Source organism: Macaca fascicularis, chromosome 20, assembly GCF_037993035.2.
Source record: "Macaca fascicularis isolate 582-1 chromosome 20, T2T-MFA8v1.1".
Classification (NCBI taxonomy): Eukaryota; Metazoa; Chordata; class Mammalia; order Primates; family Cercopithecidae; genus Macaca; species Macaca fascicularis.
The window spans coordinates 50251625-50263107 of record NC_088394.1 but is presented as its reverse complement, the minus strand read 5'-3'; positions in this window follow the sequence as shown (position 1 = coordinate 50263107).

Sequence of the window (11483 nt, the reverse complement as noted above, 5' to 3'; positions counted from 1 at the left end):
CTTGGCACCCTGGTGGGTTTTCCCACGTGCCCTAGAAGAGGCATCCTGCTAAAGTCCCGGCGCAGGGGTTGCGGGGGTGTCAGACCCGCAGCACCTTTCCAGCCGGGATTCCGGCTCCAGGCGGGCCTGGGGTGGGCGGGCCGGGGGAGGCAGCTGGGAAATTTGGGGCTGGAGCTCCCTCTACAGGACAAAGGGGACGCTCGGCGCCTCGCCTCCCTGGCCTCTCCACCCTGCAGCGCGCCGCGCCCCCTCCGCACCCTCTTTTTCCTCTCGCAGTCAGCCAGCCAGCCTGGCCCAAGTTTGACTTGAAGAAGCTGTAGGGAGTGTTTGGGCGAGTGACACCTCGGGGTAAGAAGGAGAGACACATTTTTTTTGCCCCCTCCCCACGTTACTAAAGGTACGGTGTGGCCAGATGCGGGGTGTTTGACCCTCACAGTGGCGCGGTGTGGCCAGATGCGGGGTGTTTGACCCTCAGAGTGGCGCGTGTGACTATCTCCCGCGTTCCAGGGAGGTATGGGAAGCGCGCACATTCCCCGAAGCCACGGAACAAGACACGGCTCAACATTGCACAACTTCGAGACCCGGCGGTAGCAGAGCGGAGCCCGACAGGACTGGGCCGTGCGGGCCCAGCGGTCAGCGCCGCGCCTCGGGAGTCCCTTCCGCGAAGGGGGCGATCAAGGTGCAGCGGCGCCCCATGGGCGAGTGGGGAGGGGGCTGTGTCGGCCTCCGTGTCACTCTGCGAGCGCACAGAGGGCTGGCGAACCGCTAGTGGACACCCGGCAAAGCCGCTCCTCCGCTGGCTTGCTCCTCCAGCCCCTTCCTCAGAGGCCAAAGAGACGTCTCCTCGGCTCCCCAGCGTTCCCTCTCTTTGTTAACGGTGTTTCTGGGGTTCAGGCTCCTTCCCAGTTCGTAAGCTCAGACTGAGGTTTCGCTCTGGCCCTGCTCACAGCGCCCCTAGACGTGGAGCCCGCTCATCCTCGCGGACTTGGAACTGAGGCCGGAACGCCAGGACCCGGGCAGAGACTGGTTAGCACATTGAATGACTTGACAAGGACAGCACTCCGACACCTCAACAGCTCAGGCCTCACAAGCTTAACTGGCACCGACTCTGATCCCACTTACCCCCTGTGAAACCCAAGGCAGACAATTCACTTCTCTGAGCCCTTATCTCCTCATCTACAAAATGGGAATAATGAGGGCAAAGAGGAAGAATGTCCAGGGCTGACACGAGGTAGGTGGGAAGAAGCAATCTTACTCTTTTTTTCTTTAATTTAGAGACAGGATCTCACTCTGTTGCCCAGGCTGGAGTATTGCCCAGCCTGTTGTCCAGGCTGGTGCAATCATAGCTCACTGCAACCTCAAACTTCTGGGCTCAAATCATCCTCCTATGTCAGCCTTCTACTCACTAGAACTACAGGTACACACCACCACACCCTGCTATTTTTTTATTTTTGTAAAGACAGTTGCTCAGGCTGATCTTCAACTCCTGGCCTCAAGCAATCCTCCCACCTCAGCCTCCCAAAGCACTGGGAGTACAGGCTTGATCCTCAGCACCTGGTCATTTTACTATTAAAATTACATTTCAGAATCTCCAACTTCGCTTTTTAAACTCCCAGCAGTATTACACTCCACCCCTTTCATTAGCAACAAAAGTGAGGTGTCTGCATTCAGGCATCCCAGGATCCTTTGCAACTCCAGCTCAGCTAAGCAAGAGAGGAAACTTCCCAGGCAGGGGCACAGCAGAGAGGGGGCTGTGATCATGGAGGTGACAGCAGAAGTTAGGTGGCCTCTCTACACTGAACACCACCCAAGAGGAGGCAGGGGATCTGCTCACAGCCAGATGGGTATGGAGAAGCAGGTGGGGCTTGAAGATGCCTGAGTGCAGGTCTCTAGGTCTTTCTCTGGTGGAGACCCCAGAGTAAAGTCAGCTTCTCAGGCCACATCCCAGGGATAATGGTCCTTGCATGAGCCACTTTCTGTCCCCACTGAAAAATCAGTAGATTTAGGTACCAGAGGAGACTTGGCATAAACCTAGGAGCAGTTCCCATGCATCCGTATTTTCTCTTATCCCATAGAACACATGAGCCCTCAAGTGGTCCCAAGTTGACCCCAATAAGATAATCTAATCAAAACAGAAAAAGAATCTCAGCTTCAGCTTCACAGCTGAAAGAGGGAAGAGGAGATAGTCCCTGTGGCGTCTCTTTCACTTGACTGAACTCCCATTTCTTCTCTTCCTCCCCGAACCTCCTCCCTAAGCCCTCCCCTCATCTCCCTCCTCTCAGGGGTCCCTGGAATGCCTCCATCCCTTATTGTCTGTCCTTAAAAATCTTAAAGGGAAACCAGGAGGGAGAGAAGGAGAGGGACTATGGGAATCTCATCCCTGGTCCTGATTAAGCTTCAATTAGAAATAAAATATGTCAATCACCCCTCCTGGAAGGGGTTCCTGCTGTCGGGGCTGGTTATGCAAAGCGCTCCAAGGTGTGTGGGGATAATCAATTAGGTCAGAGGAGGAGAAGTGTGGCACTGCTTCCCTCATTATCTGCGTGGAGCTGGGGAGCGGGGGAGCATCCCAGAGCCAGGGAGCCGGAGGAGAATGAAATTATCTCCCTAAGTGATTGTCCACCTCTGGGACCAGCATATTAATGGTTTCCAATTGAATTTCTCTCTAGGGGAATACAGGAAGGGGGAGTTGGGGTACAGCTAGAAAACAACATGGAAGGACCAGAGGGCAGGTGCAACAGAAGCCAATCACCTGTCCCAGGTGAGGAATGAGGACAGAACAGGGTCCCACGTACCAGGCGGGTGTTCTCTGAGCACCCAGAGGACAGCCGGGCTCAGAGACTCCACTGTCTCACCCCTGCCTGAGTTTTGCAAGGTCGGCCATAGGGATTGAATGCTTGGGTAAGAATTGGATGTCAGACATTTTCTGTTTTAGTTTTATTGGGAAGTTTTTGCTGGAGACTTGCTTTGGGCCTCATTGTTTGTATCCTTCTAGAAATGTCCTCTGTATCCTACAATTTCTGGTTGCAGCTACCCTTCACCCTCATTGAGTGAAAATGGACAATTGTTTGTAAAAATTGTGTCTGTGATGAACTAACACCAGCTTGAGTGGAGGCAGGGCTCATACTCTCTCTAGTCCCACTTTTGACATCCGTGCAATGGAGGGCTTGGATTAGATGAATTTATCCAAGCTTTCTTCCAAATCCGGTGTTGTCTAGGATTAGGCATAAAGGAAAGAACTGTGAATTCAAAGATAATTGTGGGGGTGAGGGGGCCCTTTGACCTCTCTGGATACTGCCTCTTGATCCTAATTCGCTGCTGTCCTTGGATTCAGCCAACTTGACCAATTAAAATTGCCCGTCTGGCGCCGTGGCTCATATCTGTAATCCCAGCACCTTGGGAGGCCGAGACGGGCAGGTCACAAGGTCAAGAGATCGAGACCATCCTGGCCAAAATGGTGAAACCCTGTCTCTACTAAAAATACAAAAATTAGCTGGGCATGGTGGCACGCGCCTATAATTCCAGCTACTCTGGAGGCTGAGGTGGGAGAATCGCTTGAACCAGGGAGTCGGAGGTTGCAATGAGCCGAAATCGCGCCACTGCACTCCAGGCTGGTGGCAGAGTGAGATTCTGTTTCAAACAAAAACAAAAACAAAAACAAAAACATGCCCGTCTATTGTGTGACGAACCTAGCTTTGATGCAGTTGCCCCTCCCCTCTAAGGAGGCTCTCCAAAGGCCATCCCAATGGTCTGAATGGAAAACCACCACGAAGGCATCTCTTCTCGAGGTAAGGGCATGACTGGAAAGGGTCTTAAGAGTAGAGCAGTTGTCCTCAACCAGGCAATTGTGCTTTTCCCTTGCCCCCTCCCTGGGGACATTTGACAATGTCTGGAGTCATTTTTGATCATCAGAACTAGGGTAGAGGTGCTATTGGCATCTCATAGGTAGCGGTCAGGGGTGCTGCAGAACAATCCTCCACTACAAAGAGTTATCCAGCCCCAAATTTCAGTACTGCTGAGGTTGAGAAACACAGAGCTGAAGCAGGGAGAGGTGTCTAAGGCAGCCACAGCAAGATTTTCTCCTGCAAGCCACAGCTTTGTTGAGAGAAACATTAAAACAGGGTGCTAAGCAGAGCGTTTTTGTTCTTTAACAACTTTTGGCCCTGGAACGGGGAAGTCAGGTGAGAGAGAAAGCAAACAGAAAACTGTGTGAGCCTGTGGAAAACAGAAGAGTCGGTTTCAACTCAGCCTGGTGCCCAGGGCCGGAGTGTCTGGAGGCAAAACCTTCCGGGGTGAAAGAGTGGGAGTCACCCCCTGTGAGATGTGTGTCTGGAAAGCTGGGGCCTGTCTCCCTTGAATCTTAATGTCAGGTGCAGGTTACTAGAAGATTCTAGCAGATGAGAACTTAACTAGTGTGGCTTTTGCCTTGTATGGGTGTATTTATTTACTCGCTTATTTTTCGTGTGTGTGTGTGCGCGCGCGCGCGCGTGTGTGTTTGTGTGTGTCCCGTGTGTGTGTGCGCGCGCGCGTGTGTGTTTGTGTGTGTCCCGTGTGTGTGTGTGTGCGCGCGCGCGTGTGTGTTTGTGTGTGTGTCCCGTGTCAAGGTGCAGGAGGGAGACAAAGGAAGGGTAAGCTCACACTCTGGGGCCTGGCCGGCCAGGACGGGAAGGCTATGATTTCATGGCTTTTGTACTGGGTGGCGAGCCTGCATTCTCTCACTGCACCAGGCCGCTAACAAGTGGGCCCGCAGCCCTCCAGGGCCTTTGGAGTGCACTCATCTGAGAGATTGTGCTTTTCCCCGCCGCTCAGATTTATTTTGCCAAAGTTACAGGGCAATTATGGAAATGCGCCCTTTGAAGCTGGGCTGATTTCTCTTTATTTTCTTCTCCCTGACAAAGCAGAGCTTCCCTGCCTCTTGCTGGTCTCTCTCTCCTCTCTCTCTCCCTTTCCTCTTTTTTTCCTGATTTTTATTAGATAGCAGGAGTTTCCAGAGGTTATGTGAAAAAATCTTTTAAATGATGATAAAAATGAATACAGATTAAAATAATGTTACTATTATTTTTTGTGTGTGTGTGTGTGTGTGTGTGTGTTAAAGGACTTTGATGACCAGGAGGGGAGAAATAGATTCAGAATAGCAGGAGACAGACTCCTCCTGCACGGATGGTGGGTGCACCCTAGTCAAGCCTGAGGCCCGCAGCAGCCTGGCTGGCCCACAGGCTGGCAGTGGACTGGCCTGGCCACCCGAGGCCCCTGCTGTGCCCCTGGAATCCACAGCTCCACAGACTGAGCAGAAGTGCCTGTCTGATTCCTCACACCTCTGGAATAAGAGGCCCAGGCTCCACAGAGCAGTGTTTTCTGGGTTTGGTACATTATTTATCACTGGAGAATGGAATCTGGAGGCTCCATGTGAACCGGCCCCACTGATTTCTCTTCGCCGCCCCACTCTGCTTGATGCTGGGGCATTGAGGAAAGGTGTCTGAAGCCTGATGGCGTCCACCTCAGTGCTGGTGAGGCCCGTGGAGGGGGAGAGTCAGCCCGGATTGCTGGGTGTCCGGGGGCCTCTGTTTCTATTTCTTAGAGTGGTTTTGAAGTTTTCTTTGTCCATATTTTTGTTTGCCCCTTCCTTCCTCCCTTCCTGTCTTTGGGGTGAATGGCTAGTTATCTGTGGACCAACACCAACAGGAACTCTTATCACCTCCAGGAGCTGGCGCTGGCCCTGGTGGCCTGCGCAGAGTGGAGGCCGTTTCAGTGCTCACTTCCTTGGCCTGTTTTAAAATATAAAACGAGCTGAGCGTGGTGGCTCAGGCCTGTAATCCCAGCACCTTGGGAAACCAAGGTGGGTGGATCACCTGAGGTCAGGAATTTGAGACCAGCCTGGCCAACATGGCGAAACCCAGTCTCTACTAAAAATACAGAAATTAGCTGGGCATGGTGGCGCATGCCTGTAGTCCCAGTTATTTGGGGGCTGAGGCAGGAGAATCACTTGAACCCGGGAGGCGGAGGTTGCAGTGAGCTGAGATCGCGCTATTGCACTCTGACCTGGGCAGCAAGAACAAAACCCCATCTCAAAAAAGAAATACAAATAAAAATAGAATGGAGTAAAGTGTGTGCTGATGATGTGACAGACCTCTTCTCTGCATTGTCCATGCATTTTATTTAATGTTCGTAGCCCCCCTATGGAAGGCAGTATTATTATCTCACTTTCACAGATGAGGAAACTAAGGCTTGGAGTGGAGTGGGGCAGAAGGGTGGGGGTATCAGGAAACTCTTCTGGAAACACAGAGCAATCTCCATGGATTAGACAAAGTCAAGGCAGAACATTCTATAGGGCGTGCTGTCATCTGAACCGCAAGGGGCGTATGTGTGTGTGCGCGCACAAGAAGCTGGTAAGAGTGGTTCCCTCAGGGAAAGGAGCTGGCAGCTGGGAGTTGAGACAGGAGGAATGTTTTCCAGGGTGTATCCCTCTGCTCCTTTTGAACCATGAGACAGCTCTTTAAAACGCTGTTTTGTGTGGTTTTATTTTTTTATTTTTATTTATTTTTATGTTTTTGCACACAGTCTTGCTCTGTGGCCTAGCCCAGAGTATAGTGGTGGGATCTTGGCTCACTGCAACCTCCACCTCCCAAGTTCAAGCGATTCTCATGCCTCAGCCTCTCGAGTAGCTGGGATTACAGGTGCACACCACCACGCCTGGCTAAATTTTCTATTTTTTCACCATGTTGCCCAGGCTGATCTTCAACTCCTGGATTCAAGCAATCCTCCCGCCATCATCTCCCAAAGTGCCATGATTACAGGCGTTGGCCATCATGCCTGGCCTATTTTGTTTGTTTTAAAATCACTAAAATGCATCTGGGAGAGGAGAGAGAAAGAGAAAGGCAAGAAGCCACCTTCTCCGGATCTCTCAGCGAAGTTGAAAATGACTCACTCGTTGGACACCACAGATATTCACAAAGCACCTGTGTAGGAACATGCACCTCAGGCGTGGTGCTCCAGAAGATGGAACCCAGAATCAGACTGCCTTGGTTCAAATCCCAGCTGCATCGCACTCTAACTGTGGGACCTTGGGGTGCCAACTTCACCTCTCTGAGCTTGGCTCCCTCCTAAAATAGAAAGAATAATTATATTACCTTTCTCATAGGCTGCTGAGAAAATGAAGTGAGTGAATTCACGCCAAAAGCAACGCATCATTCATAATGATTGGCCTCATGCATAATCATTAACTAATACATTACATATGTTATTTTTATTAATTGTGACAACCACCCTGGCCATAAGCATAATTGTCCCCATTTTATAGATAGGTAAATCCAAGCTCAGCCACTTGTTCAGCATGGCCCATCAAGGGTGGAGCCAGCACTGATTCAGGCCTTTCTGACTCCGAATGCACAGGCATGCATTCGTCTGTGCTGGAATCTACCCTGGTTCATGCATCGAGATTTGGAGTGGAGTGTTCTGCAGCTGTGAACCCAATTTAATCCCATGCTGTCCCTCTACTTGACCTACCTGATGTTCACGGGCGTGACACTGTCTTGGATGGGCCAGGGCCACGTGCAGCCCTAGCACATCGCATCCACCTGCCTCCGCTGTGGAAGACAGAATGCAAGGGCATCTGAGAGCTGTGTCAGAGGAATAACCTGGAATCTGTTGTCCTCTCTCCTCTCTCTCTCTCTCTTTTTTTTGAGATGGAGTCACCCTCTATAGTCCAGGCTGCAGTGCGGTGGCATGATCTTGGCTCACTGCAACCTCTGCCTCCCAGGTTCAAGCAAGCCTCCTGCCTCAGCCTCCTGAGTACCTGGTATTACAGGCACCTGCCACCATATCCAGCTAACTTTTGTGTTTTTAATAGAGACAGGGTTTCACCGTGCTGGCCAGGCTGTCTTGAAATCCTGACCTCAGGTGATCCACCCAGCCTCAGCCTCCCAAAGTGCTGGGATTACAGGCTTGAGCCACTGCCCCCGGCCCTCTCATTTATTTTTTCAGTAGCAACAGGACAGGACGAAGATCTCTGTCCACTCCTTTAATTGCTTTTCATCTTCACCCCTGGTGGAAGGAGGCTTTGGGGGTAATTGCACATGGAAATTTTGCTGTGAGAGGCCATCCACATTAGCAGGAGAAAGGCTTGCCTTCCTTCTAGATTTTTGCTCCTCCTCAATGTGTCATACCTGGACCAGCACCTGCAGCATCAGCCTGGGAGCTGGTTAGAAATGTGAATTCTCAGGCCCCTTCCAGGTCCAGTCAATCAGAATTTGCATTTTCCTAGGAGTACCTGTGTGATGCCAGTGCCATCTTTTTTTTTTTTTTAAGATATGGTCTCACTCTGTCACCCAGGCTGGAATGCAGTGATATGATTATAACTCACTGCAGCCTGGAACTCCTGAGCTCAAGCAATCCTCCCCACTCAGCCTCCTGAGTTGCTCGGACTATAGGCACACACCACCATACCTGGCTGATTTTTTCTAAAGTCTTTGTCGAAAAGGGGTCAGGCGGATATCAAACTACTGGCCTCAAGCAATCCTCCAGTCTCAGCCTCCCAAAGTACTGGGATTACAAGAATGAGCCACCGTGCCCTGCTGCGTGTGCATACTAAAAGGTGAGAAGTACTGGTCTAGGTACTCCTCAGTAAAACCTAGGGCTCCACCAGGATGGAGCTGGAACAGTCTCTGAGACTTGGATCTCCATGGGAAATGCACAATGGGGCTGGGATGCTGTGGGGGAGACCAAAGAGGAAGGCAGCAAAGGAAAGACTGAGTGAGGTCGAGGGGGAAGGAGCCAAGCAGCAACCCAAGCAGCAACCCGAGGCGGATTACACCAAGACGGAAGATGGATCTGGCCTCTTTCTCTGCCTTTAAACATGTTTGTGATTGGCTGTAACACTGGGGTTTTCATGGCCACAGCCTCTGCCCACATAGCCTTCCAGATACTTCACAGCATAGTGACACGGGAGAGACCTAGTTAGACAAACGTAGGACTTTATTAATAGCAACCAACTTCTTGCGCATTGAAGATCACAGCGGATCCCCACTAACCTTGGGTATGCCTCATGAAAGAAAAGATAGAATAAGAGAGAGGAAAGAAGAAAAGAAAGAAAGGAGTAAGGAAGGAAGGTCATTCTGGATAAGCACAAAACAGGTAGGAGCCCTTGAGGGCAAGGACTGTGTCATTCACTTTTTCTTTTTGAGACACAGTCTCACTCTGTCACCCAGGTTGGAGTACAGTGGTGCAATCTCAGCTCACTGCAACATCTGCCTCCCAGGCGCAGGCAACTCTCCTGCCTCAGCCTCCTGAGTAGCTGAGATTACAGGCATCCACCACCATGCCTGGCTAATTTTTGCACTTTTAGTAGAGATGAAGTTTCACTATTATGGCCAGGCTGGTCTCGAACTCCTGACCTCAGGTGATCCTCCCACCTTGGCCTCCCAAAGTGCTGGGATTACGGGCACGAGCCATCGTGCCAGGCCTCATTCACATCTTTTTATTCATTCATTCATTTATTCAACAACATCGCACAGGGAGCCAACACGTGAACAAAGTCCCTGCTTTCCTGGTGCCTTCAGTCTACTGGAAACAGTTTTATAAAATTAACGGTAATAATGTGTTGTGTTGTCTGGAATATGAGGGATAAGAACAAGATGCTGTTAAGTATGCATGACGAAGAGGACTTAGCCTAGTTTGGGATGGGGAAGGATTTATGCATTCATGGGCCTGGGGACACAAAGGAGGCCTGCAGCACAGTGGGAAAGAGGAAGAGGAGGGCCCTGGACCTGTGCCATCCTCCAACATGGCAGCCGCTGCCCACACATGGCTACTGAGCACTGGAAATGCAGCTGGTCCTAACCGAGCTGTGCCATCAAAATGCACTCTGGAATTCGAAGACTCCAGATATTAAAAGAAAAAAGAATGTAAAGCATCACAATGATTTTATGTTTTTACATATTGAAATGACAGTATTTTGAACATACAGGGTTAAATAAGATATACAGATTCTCCTCAACTTACTGTGGCATTATGACTCAGTAAACCCATTATAAGTTGAAAATGTTGTAAGTCAAAAATGCACTTAATTATATCTAGGCTACTGAACACCATAGCTCAGCCCAGCCTGCCTTCAGCATGCTCAGAATGCTTACATTAGCCTATAGTTAGGCAAAATCATCTAACACAAAGCCTGTTTTATTTATATTTTATTTTATTTTATTTTATTTTATTTTTGAGACAGAGCCTCATTCTGTCACCCAGGTTGGAGTGCAGTGGCACGATCTTGGCTCACTGCAAACTTCCACCTCCCAGGTTCAAGCAATTCTCCTGCTTCAGCCTCCCGAGTCACTGGGACTACAGACATGCACCGCCATGCCCAGCTAATTCTTATATTTTTCATAGAGATGGGGTTTCACCATGTTGGCCAGGCTGGTCTCGAACTCCTGACCTCAAGTTATCTGCCTGTCTTGGGATTACAGGCGTGAGCCAATACGCCTGGCCACAACACCTGTTTTATAGTAAAGTGTTGACTATCTCTCATACTGCATATTTCCAGCCTGGGAAAATATTACATTGCAATGGTTTTGCACCATTGTAAAGCCAAAAAATTGTAAGTTGAACCATCATAAGTTTGGAACTATTATTTAAATTAATTTTATCTGTTTCTTTATACGTTTTAAATGTAATTATTAGAATTTTTTTGAGATGCTGTTGCCCAGGCTGGAGAACAATGGCACAATCTCTGCTCATTGCAACCTCCGCCTCCCAGGATTTTCTCTCTTGAGTGATTCTCCTGCCTCAGCCTCTTGAGTAGCTGGGATTACAAGTGTGAGCCACCACACCCTGCTAATTTTTGTGTTTTTAGTAGAGATGGGGTTTCACCATGTTAGCCAGGCTGGTCTCAAATGCCTGACCTCAGGTGAGCTGCCCACCTTGTTATCTCAAAGTGCTGGAATTACAGGCATGAGCCACAGCCTCTGGCCAGAAATTTTTAAATGACATACATGGCACATGTTGTTCCTAGCGGGCAGCACTGACCTCAAAAGACTGAGGTACAGGAGTCCATATTCCAGCACCACTGTTTGCCAGTTAAGGCACCTTGAGCAAATTAGCTTTGCCACACTAAGCCTCAGTGCTGTCATTTGTAAATAATCATATCTAGCATTTATTGTGTAGTTTGCATATGTTAAGCACATATAGCAATGTATCCAATCTTTACGAGGTCCAGTGAGGTAGGTACTACAATTACCTCCATTTTGCAGCTGGAGAAACGGAGGCTCAGGAAGATATAATTCACCAAAAGCCACAGCCCCAGGAAGTAGGGGGAAGTATAATTGAACCCAAGTAGTCTGGCTCCCAAGACTCTATTACAAAACAGCAATGGTACCTGTTGCATGGGATTGCCACGGAGAATTTCACTGAGGCAATGATGTATGCAAAGCCCGTAGTATTGTATTGTACCAGACACCATATCAGTAAGCTCCACAGTGATAGTTAATATTATTTAA